The sequence below is a fragment of the Silene latifolia genome, chromosome 3, assembly GCF_048544455.1.
Source record: "Silene latifolia isolate original U9 population chromosome 3, ASM4854445v1, whole genome shotgun sequence".
Taxonomy (NCBI): Eukaryota; Viridiplantae; Streptophyta; class Magnoliopsida; order Caryophyllales; family Caryophyllaceae; genus Silene; species Silene latifolia.
Window position 1 is genome coordinate 146,923,577 of NC_133528.1, and position 14,658 is coordinate 146,938,234.

Sequence of the window (14,658 nt, forward strand, 5' to 3'; positions counted from 1 at the left end):
AAAGAGTTAGTCCACCGAGTTATATTGATAAGGGTTTCATCGGCTACCCCGTGCCCAAGTTAATATGAATTTGGATCTCGGAATTATTTATCATAGTTGGGTAGAGGTCACTATGTAAATGCTTTACTTGTTAAATTTATTTACAAGTATTATTAAATCGATAAATGTTAAGTTTTCCGCTATTCCGTTATTATTTTGTTCTATTTCTTTACCACAATTTTATACGATATCATTTCGATTTTCGATTCAAATCTCCATTAAAACATCGTAACTAAAGACAAATATGAATTTTCTTCTAAAAACCTTGTATTATCCATTGTAAGGATCTCTTGTGAAGAGTATAGATAAAAGTTATTTGTGATCAAAAGGGTTTTTGATTCTTGACTAACATATCTACTTACAATAAATTGCTTCTCATATGCTTAATTGAGTTAAGTACTTTGAAACGTTACATCATTTTGGTAACTAGATTTGGTGGAAATCAAAATTGACCAAAATACCGCAACCACTTCAACACAAGTTTTAAGACTAAAACGAATAAATTGAAGAGTAGTCTTCATGAATTTCAATTTTGCTTCTCTTAGCAAAGACTCATTGAAATGAGTGGGAGCATTCTCTTAAACCGTTAAGAAAAGGATAAGGTTTTAAAGAAGTAAAATTAGAATGGAATTGATACAAGGTAATGTTAAAAGTAAAGTTATTGAGAATAACGGTACTAAACCCATCAATCTCGACCGATAAAGTTTCCATTGTCTAAATTGTTGGACGCTAAGAAGGAAGTTACCCCAAATTATTGAAGAATCAGCAAGTTAGTTGTGGGATATCTAATGGGACCTTCTTCTTTAAATGTTTATTCGATTAACATAAGTTTTGCTAGTACTACTTCGTCAATATTAGAAACCAATGGTGGTTTTCATCATTGTACTTGATACATAGGACGATTAGAACATGAGGACTAGCAACAATGATGTCGAGAGATAGAGTCATTGTGTACTCAATCTAGTTTTCGGTTTATATTTATACCTTAATTATGACTATTAAGTGAATAAACTCTAAATAAGAATATAAACTTGTTAAGATACAAAAGAGGTTTCACTTTTGTGACCCTATACACCATGATTTGATGTATGGCTAGCCCATTATCAAGGTGATTATATTCTAAACCAAACTAGAATGATATATCATGAAGATGATGCAAGAGTCAAATTGGTAACCCAAGATTAAACCTTAGATTCTGGAATGATGAACGCAAAGAGTTATCGAGTACTCTTGAAACCATTAGATCTTATGGTATATGCGTATCTTGTATTCAAAGCAAGATGTCTCATGCCTTTTGATTGAAAAGGAGATCGAGGTTGTTAATCATTGATTCAAAATAGGTTGATCATTTTCTTTTACCAACGACTTAAGTTGACGCTAATGTGTTCACTTAATAAGGTAAATAGAGAAATCTTTGAAGAAGTTCAAAGAGTTCAAAGAATCACGATCTAGTCGTAATGGGGTTATCAAAGTGAAGACTTTGATATAAGCCAAATGAAATATGATATAGTATCACAAATAAATCTCTCTTAGCATACATTATGGGATAATGTGTGGTTGGATAAAGAATTCAAACGCTATTCGATATGGTTTGGACTTCAATCAAGTTACTTTGAGTTACTTGAACCTTTTGGGGGAATTTATCATTTTTGTCTAATTTATTTTTCCACTAAATCTAAAACGATTCATATGAGATATGAAATGGTAGGGTACCATACTTGTAAGTTCTCACAAGAAACAAATGCTCATTTTTCCTTACAATAATCACGAGTACAACAGAATTGTGGCTCGTGAAGCTGTCTTCTTAGAATACAAGTTTATTTCTAGAAGACAGTGTGGGATAAATTATTCAAGAGCCACAAAAGAATTATGTCAAGAATTGTATGTCGCAAGAAACTGGTCTTTCTTGCCTACATTAGACGTTTTGTGTAAGACGTTGTTTCTTCAAAACCTAGGAGGTTAAAGTCATCACTTGTTGAAGATGATGAATTAGTGTTACTTTTAAAAAGTAAAGAGCTTACAACTTACAATGAAATTGTTTGATTCAAATTACTTCTAGAAAGTAATGATCATATGACTTAAATGAGAGTGTTTAAGTCACAACTCAATACAAGGCTTAGAGCCATGAAAATCCGAAATAAATTCCGAGTGGAATTGTTGGATATCTAAGAGAGATATCAAAGCTTGATTAGTTACAAAGTGTTTTGCACTATTCGGATCTTCTTAGGGATTGTATTTCATTATGATGATACACATATAACAAGTGAATCTAAAACCCACTTCTTCAATCAGAAGGAATGTATTCAATACATGTCATGAGTTTTATAGATTCTTACAATCCTAAGATAATGTGCAACTTAAGAGATTGTCTTAAGTAGGACATCAATGAGTTGGAATCAATGATTTGATCATGGTATAAATATTTTCCCGATAAGTCGAGAAGTTGTGTTTATACATGAAATTTAGTGGGAGTTACGGAAATTTTTTTAATTAGTCTAATATGTAGATGACATATTGATCATTGGGAATGATTTAAGACTCTTTGAGTATGATGAGTCGTATTTTGGTTACTTTTTGCCCCGCATTTATACCTAATTCCGACTCGATTTTGTGTACTTAATTGTCTAATTAGCTCATTTAATTAACTAATTTATAATAATTAGTCGTATTAGTTATATTTACTAATTAGTCGGATCTCTATACAATATTAATATTATTATTATTTTATTAATACAATGTGTAGGTGAGACAAAATAATGAAACGGAAGCACGAGCCAAGTTGAGTTGAGACGGGATTGAGACGAGTCAAAGAGCAAGCATGTGAATCAAATGAAAACAAAAGAAATGGTCAAAGCTGACCATTTGACAAAGTCAACCCCAACACCCTGCTTCATCATCAACAACACGCAACAACTCCATCAATCTTGCCACACCACCATTGACATACCACCAATTCCTTCATCACCATTTCCATTTCACCATTTCACCATAACCATTCAATCACCAGTTTCCACCATTATCGTTCTCAAGCATCACTCCATCACCATTTTCGATCCCCTGCAACCCTCGACAACCATGACAAACACCATCATCCGTCACTCTTTTCATCATTTAACCCGACATCCCTCGACCTTTCATCAACCTTCCACCATTTCATCAATCATTACCACGCACCCATTCATTCCGCAGCAACAACCACGAATTCCCCTGCATCAACAATGTCATCGACATCAAATAGCATATGTGCTCCGTGCCGACTTACCGGCTGCCGACTCCTTCAACCGGCAGAACACACCCATTTTTCCTCCTTTTTGCGAAGGTCTCGCTACCGGCATAGCAACCGGCAGCCGGCCTACCGGCATAACGCACCTCTTCATTTTCGCGCATCAATTATCGTTGCTCTCTACCGGTGGCCCTTCTGCCGGCTCACCGGCAGACAACACGCCTCCTTTAATTCTTCCCCTTATTTATTGACCTCGCTACCGGTGCCCAGCCCGGCCGCCGCGGGCCGGGCAGGACACCCCCGCTGCTACACATCGATATGTATGAAGACAAGAAATGAAAAGGAGGAGGATATGACGTCTTTGCCCCTGCTTTATCACACTCAATGCTGCGTTTTATTTGTGGCTTTATGTCGTTTCAACCAAGTACTCCAATGTATTATAAAAATGCAAGAGGAGGACCCATTATGGTGGGATTAGAAAAGAGTATAATTATTATTATTATGATTATTATTAATTAGACTAGTATAAAGATTACTACTTACTCATTACATACCACAACACTACCTAGAAATTAGATTAGAAATTAGTCTCTCTTACTCTCTCAATATTTGTAGAACCCTAAATATTTCCCTTTCAATATTTCTTCAATAAAATTTGTAATCATTACTTAATTAGTTTAATCAATCTCTTGTTTATCGAAGTTCTTCATTCCATCAATTCAAAGTTCCCATGTTATTGGTATAATTCTTTACTCTTATTTCTCTCTTTAATTTCATTTGTTTACATTTTGCTTTTCTCTTAATTCTTGTTTAATTGTTCATGTTAGACTTCTTGTTGTTTAATTGATGCTATTCTCTTTCTTGTTCATCTTTTCTTTGTTTTCCATTGTTGTTGCTCTCAAAGATTGAATCTTTGAATTTCTCATGTTAAAGATTGAGTCTTTGAGTTTATTGAGTTAAAGTTTGTGCCTTTAGTTTAATCTTCATTGTCTCTTGAATTAAATTGTTTTTCCTTATAATTTAAGTTGGATTGTTGCATGATTAGTAATAGAATTTGTACTTCCATCATGATTCTGCATAAAGTTTCCATCTTTGTTGTTTCTCTTGCAATTAGGAACATGATTAGTGAGTAGTCTTCTACTAGGACTCGGTTTGACTCGACATGAGTAGTTTCACTAATTGATTCTCATATGGGATAATTGTTTGGGGAAATTGGTGAGGGTAGTTTAGAGGAATTACATGGTTTAAGGATCGATTTTGGGTAGTGTTGACTCGTAACCCTTGTCCACCAACGAGAGTTGGTTAGGTTGTAATTTGGATATCCGGAAATTGTCCTTGTCACCAACCAAGGTTGAGACCGAAAGGGAGAACCGAGGGAGGGTGCCTCTAGACTAGCGTTTGAAATCGACCCTTGAGAGAGGGAGTGGGATGACCCGGAATACGATGAGTACTTAATGACCTTGACCAAGTTCTTGACCTCCTTGGAAATGTGCACGTTTTTGGGGTTGTTGGGTGTTGAGTTAGGGATTCCGACCTTCGAACCCGAGAGGGGGGTTGGCGGGTAGTGCTAGTGTCCTACTTCGAACCCGAGAGGGGGGTCTTAGGCGAATTAGAGCCATCTCCTCCTTGCCCGTTTACCTAACGATTAGCCTAGGGAATCAATATGTGGAATTATGAATTGTTGTGGGAGAACCGAGTTCTAGGCCTTTTAATCATTTGAATTACAACTTGTCCTTCTTTCTTGCTCATTTACCTATTTCGTGTTTAGTTTGTATTTCATTATGTTTTAGGTAGCATTAGTATAACAACCTCGTCTTTTATTGTCGACTTAGCTAAGCATAAGAATTTAAACAATTAGTAATCACCCTTGCTCCTTGTGGTTCGACCTCGACTACCCTACTACATTAGTTGAGTAAATTGTTTGATTGGGGGAGTGCGACAAAACCTCGTTATCAGAGTATTATAATACATCTTTAATATCCAGATTTATGGAGATAAATCCACATGATATTAGCGTCAAATAAGAAGTCTTATGTTGATAAGATTCATGACTAGTTCAATCAAGTTGAACATATTTGTTTGATTCCATTTGCTTCCGCTGCCGAATCAATTAAATAGGAAATGATGTATAACACTTCATATACTTTAAGTATGATGGAGTGTTTCAAGTCAAATTTAAGTAATAGTTACCAAGTAAGCTATAAAGATTACCCTTAAGTGCTTGCAGAAGCATTAAGGATGTAAAACAAAGTGTTTTTGATGCAATTTTGTGTAAGGGTGTTACACAAGTGACAATTAACAATTGAGATTGCGCATGGTTTCCGACATAACCATAATCAAAACACATTAGGATGGTTAAGATACCATTGTGGCTATGTTATTTAAGAAATAGATTTTCTAGAATCGTTCTAGGTAATAAAGAACAATGAGAAATATTTACAACGGAAATTGAGTACACTTGAAATCATGAGATGTGCAAGAAGGATGAGTCCCGCACACTGTGAAATTAGTGGGAGCTATTCTAAGGCTAGAGGGCCTATATCTTGATTGGATCTCGACACGTACTCAGAAAGTTTTGTAATGCAAATGTATACATTACAAAGGAAAACGAGTATGTAGTAAGGTTGAGTAAGGTACAAGAAGTTGATAAAACCTACTAACCAAAGCCTTCTCATAGGCTTAACATGATGAGTCATGTCATTTCAATTGAATTGAGATGAACAACTACATTCATGATCAAACTGGATGATAGAATATGAAGTAGTAATCAGGCATTGACTATTCATATGTGATAATCGCATTTGTCGTTCAAGTTTTACTTTAAAACTCTTTTATTACACTTTGTTACATCTAAACGGGTTGTATGACGATATTGAACCCCGTTAAAGTGAACACGGATTAACATAGTATTCGCCCATAGTCACTTGTATGAGGTGACGTCTCGAAGTGACTAGAGTGTGATGCGATTGATGGCAAGTTCAAGTGCCATGGAGTCATATGAGAATGACTAGTCGATCACATAGGCAGACTATTAGGAACACCTTATCGGGCCTTATGACCGCTTATAGAGTTCTGGCAAATTTATATAGCTTGGTCGTGGCGAGAGCTACTATAGTATTCTAATGAGTCGATTCTTTTGACTAAAGACTGTTCGCCTAAGATGGTACAATTTCAGATTAACTTTGATTTGTGTTACTACGACCTTCGTAAATGGGGTCAAATGGGCATATTTTGGGTTATGATGGCTGTGGCTAGTCGAAGGGAATAAGTGCGATAGAAATTGTCCACCCCTAGTCAGTGTTATAACAATATCTCAGGGCCACTCGAGGAGTAATGAACTGGAAATGCGTGGCCACGCTCGGAAGGTATCCATGGTGGATGATTCCGGTCAATCAGTTGTTCTCTAGATCGAGGAAACCACTCTCGATATGATCACTTGCAAGTACGACCTAAAAGACACCTTGCATTGAGTGGGAGATAGTAATAGGACAAGAGAATTGGTGACGCACACTTGTCGAGGACAAGTGGGAGATTGTTAGAATATGTGTTCTCCGACAATAATGCGATCACAACTGTCGATCATGATGATCACATGTTTAAGTCTCATTTTAAGAATACAATTGGGAAGTAATATTTTACTGTCAACTGGTCCACACATATCGGTAATGATTGGTGACTAGAGTTTGACATTCGTCGTGTTGACGGTGGTGATCGATTGATCCCCTTAGGTCATACCTAAAGGGTAACACTCTTAATTGATTATTTAATTGATCGTATAACAATACGGGTTAATTAAATTGCTTAAAATTAACGGACGATTTTTGAAGTAATATTTACGTGTCTCATTGTAATTTGATTAAATAAGATACGGTCTAAGTAATCGAATTGTTTTATTGCTTAGATGAAATTATTGTTTACGAAACAAATTGAACTGAATGAATAATTTATTATAAATACAAGATGTTGTAATTTATAATTGGTAAAATGTTTTGGTACAAGTAATTGTGAATTACTAAGTCGATTTTGTACATGACGTATTTTATTAATGCGTTGATTTTTAATACGTTAAAAATACATGACAATTTTACATGACTTGTGACATGTGACAAATTGACAAAGATAAAATGGAATCCATTTTATCCCATATGGACCGAAATTTGGGGTAGTATGGTGTTTAAATTATGTTTAATAAATTTAGTGAAAACAACATGATTACACCACCAACACCTAGCCTTGCATGCCTATTTCTTGATTAGATCAGAATTAAGCTCATGCATTGGCTCCCCAATCCCTCCTTCCACCGGTTTTTGGAGGACCAAATAGAGAGTTTTTCTCTATCATTTTCATTCATTCACAATTCATATGATTTCTAGTGTAAGAAATCAAAAACTCTCTAAGAAAACTAGAGAAATAAAACTCCAAATTTCTTTCTCTCTTAACCGAAATTAAGAGACCAAAATAAATATTTTGGATCAATTTTATTTAAATTAATATTGTTCTAGTATTAATAATATTAATTTTTTTAAGAGGTTACCTTGGGTATTATTCCTTGGGAGGGATTCTATACTTGAATCCTTTGTTCATCCATTTTAGGAGTGCTCAAGAACAAGTAAGAAGGAGATCTTACTTGTGCCCTATAATCCGAAATTTCCAATGTAAGAATGATGATTTCTTCTCTATATTTACTTATGTTTGCATGCATAAGATCTAATTAATTTTATGACTAAATTAAATTGAAAATATATGAATATGTTGAGTATTATGAGATATAGATTTCTAACAGATATAACAATATATAATTATATAATTGTGAAACAACCAAAATCAAAACTATAATACAAATAAATTTTACTATTGTGGAGGTAATAATACAAACTCTTATAAGAGCTATCTAAGACAATATTTAAGAGATTCAAAAGATTTTGGGTTGATATTTAAGTTCCAAGGATAACTCATATTTATAATCATAGGATCACCCCAAATTATGTTAATGTTCGATGTGAGACAATTCTACTATTTATAATAATAGGATCACCACACCTTATGTTAATCTTTCGATGTGGGACAATTCTACTATTTATAATAGGATGACCACACTTTATGGTAATTTTTCGATGTAGGATAATTCTACTATTTATACGTAGTATGTTCACCACATCTTATTCTTTTACAATGTGACATATAATATACTATGAATTACATCATTTTTTTCGCCCCTAGTTCGACATCCAACTCGATTTAATAAAGTTTTGTTCTTTGGATTTTTCCCTCTTAACTGATGTATGAACTCTTTTTGTAAGTATTTTAATTTAAGTACATATTTAAACAAAAAAAAATTGAAGACGGATAATTCCGTCTTAAATAAAAATTCGTGGATAATAAAATACAAATAAATTTGGTATTAAGACTACATAAGTTGTTATGGCCTATGGATTTTTTAAGAAAATATTTTTGTAGCATTTTATTATGAGTGTGTTGTCAGTTGCTAGAGCTAATATGGTAGCTAAACCTTGGAGCTCTTTGCTATACTTGGACTTCTTCAACTTGTTGTCCGCTTAATTGTTTGACTAATATTCAGTGAGTTGGTCCCATTGTAATGAAATCATACCTAACTCATTTTTATATTCTCATTCTCATTAAATTGAGTTAATCAATATTAATCTTATTTAAGACTTATTAATTATGGAGATCATGCATACTTATTGTTACATTTGTTAGTTAGTCTAATCGGTGTTCGATTGTTAGATTAAAGTATAATATAATTAGATAATTGAATCAAGAAAATCAAGGTCACTTGTATCAATTTAACTGTTAGAGCACAACAAATATAACATATAAGACAACTATAACATATAAGAGCTCTTTAAGACAGTACTTAAGAGACTCAAAAGATTTTGGGTTGATATTTAAGTTCAAATGATGACTCATATATATAATCATAGGATCATCACACCTTATGTTAATCTTTCGATGGGATAATTATATTATTTATAATTGGATGACCCCACCTTATGGTAATTTTCCGACGTGGGACGATTTTACTATTTACGTAGTATGTTCATCACACTTACATTATTTTTGAATGCATGACATACATTATTTACTTTAATTGCAAATGTAAATTGTAACTTAAAACAAAAAAAAACTAAAATATGACTTTAGAACTCAAATATTACAATTGTAATTTAAAATTATTGAACAAAAAGTAAAAACATTTATTACTTTATTTTAGAAATTTCTTTTTAAGATAATTAACTTTAAAAGGAGATAATTAACTATTATATATTACTTGTCGGTATTAATTGTCGGGCGGTTAATTTTATTTAACTAATTTTGTTACCCGTGAAAATCACAAGTCTATTTCTATCTTGCTTATCGATTCCCATTTGTTGTGCATATGGTTAATATCACCCTTAGTTCTGTAATGTGGAAGTATTGATTGATACACTAAGTCATTATCCTTATTTCCTCAAGGTAACAAAGCAAGCAAGTGCCCTTTATTTTGTTCCTTGTTGATTAAGTCGCACTTTTTTTCTTTTTCTTTCTAGCTATGAGAGGTAACCTTTAATTCTTAATCCAACTTTGTGAAAAAATTTGTCAAATTCTATGAGCCTCAGTACTCCCTTTTTTGGTTGTTACATGTTGGAAAGATTTTATTTACTTTTATTGTTTTTTGTATTGCATGCTTTTACTCGATATTTTCATGAGAATATAATTAAAACACACAATAATTATTTAGTGGGAGCCATAAAATTATCGTGCATTTTAAGATTTTAAGACGGGGGAGGTGTCAGCTTTATATTCACATTGGTAATGCTTTTATAGGTTAGTCTTTTGGTTATGGATTGACCATGCAAAGCGGAAATGTTCTAACAAATACTCCGTAGACCGTAGTTCTCATTGTCAATTCAGAATATATCTCGTACACTTGGGCTTAATCAACTTTGCTCGCTTCCGGCAACCTATATCTTAATTTAACGACTTGTATCTTGAACCTTTAAAATCAACCCAAATTTTTATAGTTCTTCAAGATTGAAAGGAAATGCATCATCTTATTAATATTAACATATATATGATCTGAATTATTAAATGTAAGCTATATATAAAGAGATGTTTCAATATGAAAAGAGGTATGCAATACAAGGTAGTGACCCAATCTCCAGAAGCTCATAACCAGCAAAACCACATAGGGAGATAAAATAGTAGGGGATCGTTTAATTTCGACGCAATATGCAAGTTGAATATATCATCTATTTTACATCACAAGCCCGATCAAGTACTTACAATTCACGTTCCATCATATAGCGGAAAACCCAGACATGCACAAAAGTAATACGAAATACGGAGTAGTATATAATCCACTTCTGGTGGTGATGTTGCACGCAAATTCCTTTGCATCTAAATCTCTAATTATTATTAGTCCAAGTAATCCAATCCAAACTCTTTGAAATCAATTATCTACTCCATTAACAACCTGAAGTAACAACAAAAAAGCTATTAAAAAATACAATTTTAAATCAAGGGAGATACCCTACACAATTTTCAGTTTATTTTCGTAGGTGATGTCGAAGATTTCAGGGGTGTATTGCTATGAATAACCATCAAATCTAAAATAGAAGGAAGCTGCCAATCCCACCGCTCCATCTCTTGCTTCAATTTTACTTTTCTGTTTCATATTCAATATAATCATATAAACTAATAATTACAAACTTACAGTAGTAACTTTACAATAATGATAATGACTAACAACAAATAAATAAGAACATCACACATGCACAGATGCACTCAGGTAATATCATATAAGAAAATTAAGAATTAGGTGCCAGTTGTTTACTATAGATTGGGCATGTTTCATCATGTTATTGGTGACGATGCAAAACAATTCTTTCGCATTTCAACAATGTCGATGAGGAACATTTATAGTAATTTTACGTAACGCATTGGAGCAATAATGCAAGAAGTTAGAAAGTTTATGCGAATACGGTCAACTATTTACAATATCAGGACCTTTTAGTTTCCAGCACCATTATTGGCAACAACGCATAGGAGTAATTAAATGGTGTTAAGGTAAATTAATTGAGGTGGCCATTAAGGATGCAGTGTGTGATTTAGATGCTTAGCTTTGTATATTTATATAAGAGTAGAAGGATATACATTATGTTTGGCTTGCTTTATTATTTTGCTCTTTTGTCTTCTTAATTGTTCATGTTCTACATTCAATAAATACAGAGTTAAAAGACTTACGTTTCCTCTTTCAACTGTGTTTAATTAGGAAATCTTATCTTCATTAACATAAAATGGTGAGAGTTATAGTATATGTAACGCCCCGTAATTTCGGACCGTTAATATATTTCGAAAATAATTTATTAATCAAATAAAAGTTGATATTTAAGTATTTAAAGTAAAAATAATTCAAAGAAATATAATTTTATTATATTTTGAAGAAAAGTATTTATTTTGATAGTTTCGAAATGTTTAAAAATAGTTTAAACCGTGTAAAACTTTTTTATTTCAAAATAAGGGCGTATCGGGGGGAAAATGACAATTCTTTTGAACGTTGGGTAAACGAATTTGGAAATGGGTCGTATGAATACTCAATTTTCTTGTAATCTCGTGTTTAAAAGCTTTGGTCTTGTCGGAATTTGCATTTGACTTACGGTTTTAATTATTATCGAAACGAGTCAAAACCGACTCGAAAAATCCCGACTCAAACCCGACTCCCTCCTTTCCTTTCTCCCTTTCACGCGTCACTCCCCCTTCCCCTTCATTTTTTTCTGATTTTCTTTGTTCTTCATCCTCTAACATTTCCCAAAATCATCAAAACACCATTTTATACCAAATCAAAGCTTAAATTCACCATAACTTTTGCATTTCTTATCGGATTTTCACGAAATTTACCTTTCCGGAATCCCCTCGTCGAGATCTACAACCTGGTATAATTTAATTTCAGTTTTCTTGAAGTTGTTTTAAGACGAATTTTGGGTAAAATTCGGTATTTATGCTTATTTGTGTGTTTTTATTGTTTATTTAGGTGAAGATTTGGAAGACGAGTTTGGGGACTCATATATCGTCGAGGATAGCGGCTAGTTGTTGTTAGGGTTTGGGTTTTTAAAGTGCTAATTGCTCATTTTCTAGCTTAAGGTAACATATTTCGAGTTACTCGACGAAAGATCGTCACATGCTTTGTTGTTTTTGTATGTTTTGTGATTTTTGTTTGAGTAATAACTTTCACATGATTAAATTTGATGCATGCATGTTTAATCCATGTATTTTTGTTAGTTTTAGTTAACAAGTTAGTATTGGGAACGATTAATTATGTTTCAGACGGTCTTATAATGAATAAAAATGGAAAAAAAAAGAGGAGTAATGGTGGCGGCAATGGCCGGCAAGCAGCCGTGAGCCCATGGCTGGCCCGGGTCGGCCCATTGCTTGTTTCGCGGTTTTCCATGCATTGTTCGTCATTTTAGGTTCATTAATGAGATAATTAGAATAAGTAATGTATGGGTAAACTTTTGAATTAAATCAAATTAGTAATAAAAATTATGTTAAAGGTAAAAATTATATTTATTTTGGTAGTTGCACATGTTAGTATAGGTTAGAAAATGAAATTGTAAAGATTAGGCTCAGAATGAATTATATAGCGATAATTGTAATGTTTTGTTGATTGTCAAAATCGAGCCTTAGTCCCTTTGATCGATGCGATGTCGATTAATTGAGTGATTGGTCACCGCAATTTAACCCGCACTGTCGCAGGTGGGGTTGCGGGTAAAAATTCGGTTGAATGAATTAGATAATCGGCCTTTTTCTTGTTTTAGGCCATTTATTATATTTTTATTTCACATGTGTAATTAGTTGATTTAAGTAGCTTCTTATATTGTAGAAACGGCCCTAGATTCCCTGAAGCCTTTAACATGGTTAATATTGTTAGAATTGGAAATTAGTATTGAATACTTATTGAGGATATTGTTAGATTGTTTGCTGAATAGACATTTATATAGCCTTTCACATGATAGAATGTTAGCATTTAGGTTGGTAAGTTGGACTTCTTGTCCTCTTATGGTTAAGTGGGTGTCTTACTTGTCTTGTGTGGTGTGGGCTAAAGTATTCAAGCTGGGACTAGCTGGGACTAGGTCCTAGGTGAGTATTTCGGCCTTCATCATAGATAGGTCTTTATAGTCTTTGACGAGTATATGTTCACTGCTTGATAGCCTTTGTGTTCCTGACTAGTGGATTTATATCCAAGTTGGGGCATGACCTCGTTACTTATTTTGTTAGTAAGTGGTCAGCTTAAGTACTAGCCAACCCTTTGGTGGACTCCTTAGGGTACTCACTTTGTTTTAGAAAAATTGTGGGTCTTGGATGCGGTGGTGTGTATCCGCATGTCTAGGTCTGCGCAGATTTTAGGCTAGGGTTGTGTTGTGTCTTGGACATGTTTTATTAATATTAACCGCTGAGCCAAGATACCGGTTCGATTACCTTCCCTACCTCGTGGTATAGACTCGAGTTACAAAGTGACTATTGACCGTACTAAGAACTTATGCCTGTCTTTGATATATTGCCCTTTCTTGTCTGATGATTCTATGAATCATAGAAGGTGAGATGCAAGCCGGCTATGGTTGATAGAGTTTGGATTACAATTTGTTATATGTTTCACATGATAGTTTAAATTGGTCAATTTAGTATTCATATGTTATAATACTTGGAAATTAGATTAATTATCATATTGTTTACATGTTTTACTACATGTTACATTAATTTTGACGATTCGTGGCTGGGAGGACTCGAAGTTACTCCCCACTGAATTGTGGCTTTCGTGTTTGTATAAAATGCGATTGACAGGTTGTTGATGCTTTGTTGGGGTCACAGACGAGCTAGTGAGCATAAGGAACCTTGGACCTAGTTTTGGCTATTCTTATAGTAAACCTTTTATCTTTTGGTTTTGTATATAATTTGAAGGGACATATGTCTCCCTTTTCTATTTTGGGTTTGTATCTTTACATTTTCATATAGATTAGCTATGGCATGTAAATTAGCTCGTTAGCATTGCAGGTTTGGTACCCGTCTCTTGGGAACGTTGGAAATGTTGTGTTTGGTTTAGAAATTTTTTTGAAATTACAGGTTTTTATATAGTTGGACCAATTACAAACATATCCTACCAGTTTTTCTGTAGAATTTATGTAATTAATTAAGGCTAAATTTAAGGGTGTCACAGTATAGATTTAATTCGGAATGAGGATTGAGGAGCCAAGGAGGTGAGAATGTGTAAAGACAATTTAATTTAATTTATTGGGTTAATTTTTTTATGAGCCGTTGACATGGGGTTTTGAGGGTGCTAGGCGGCGTTTAGTAATTCAATTTGGCATTTTTTATATGGTCTACGTGGCTTTTAGGTGGCG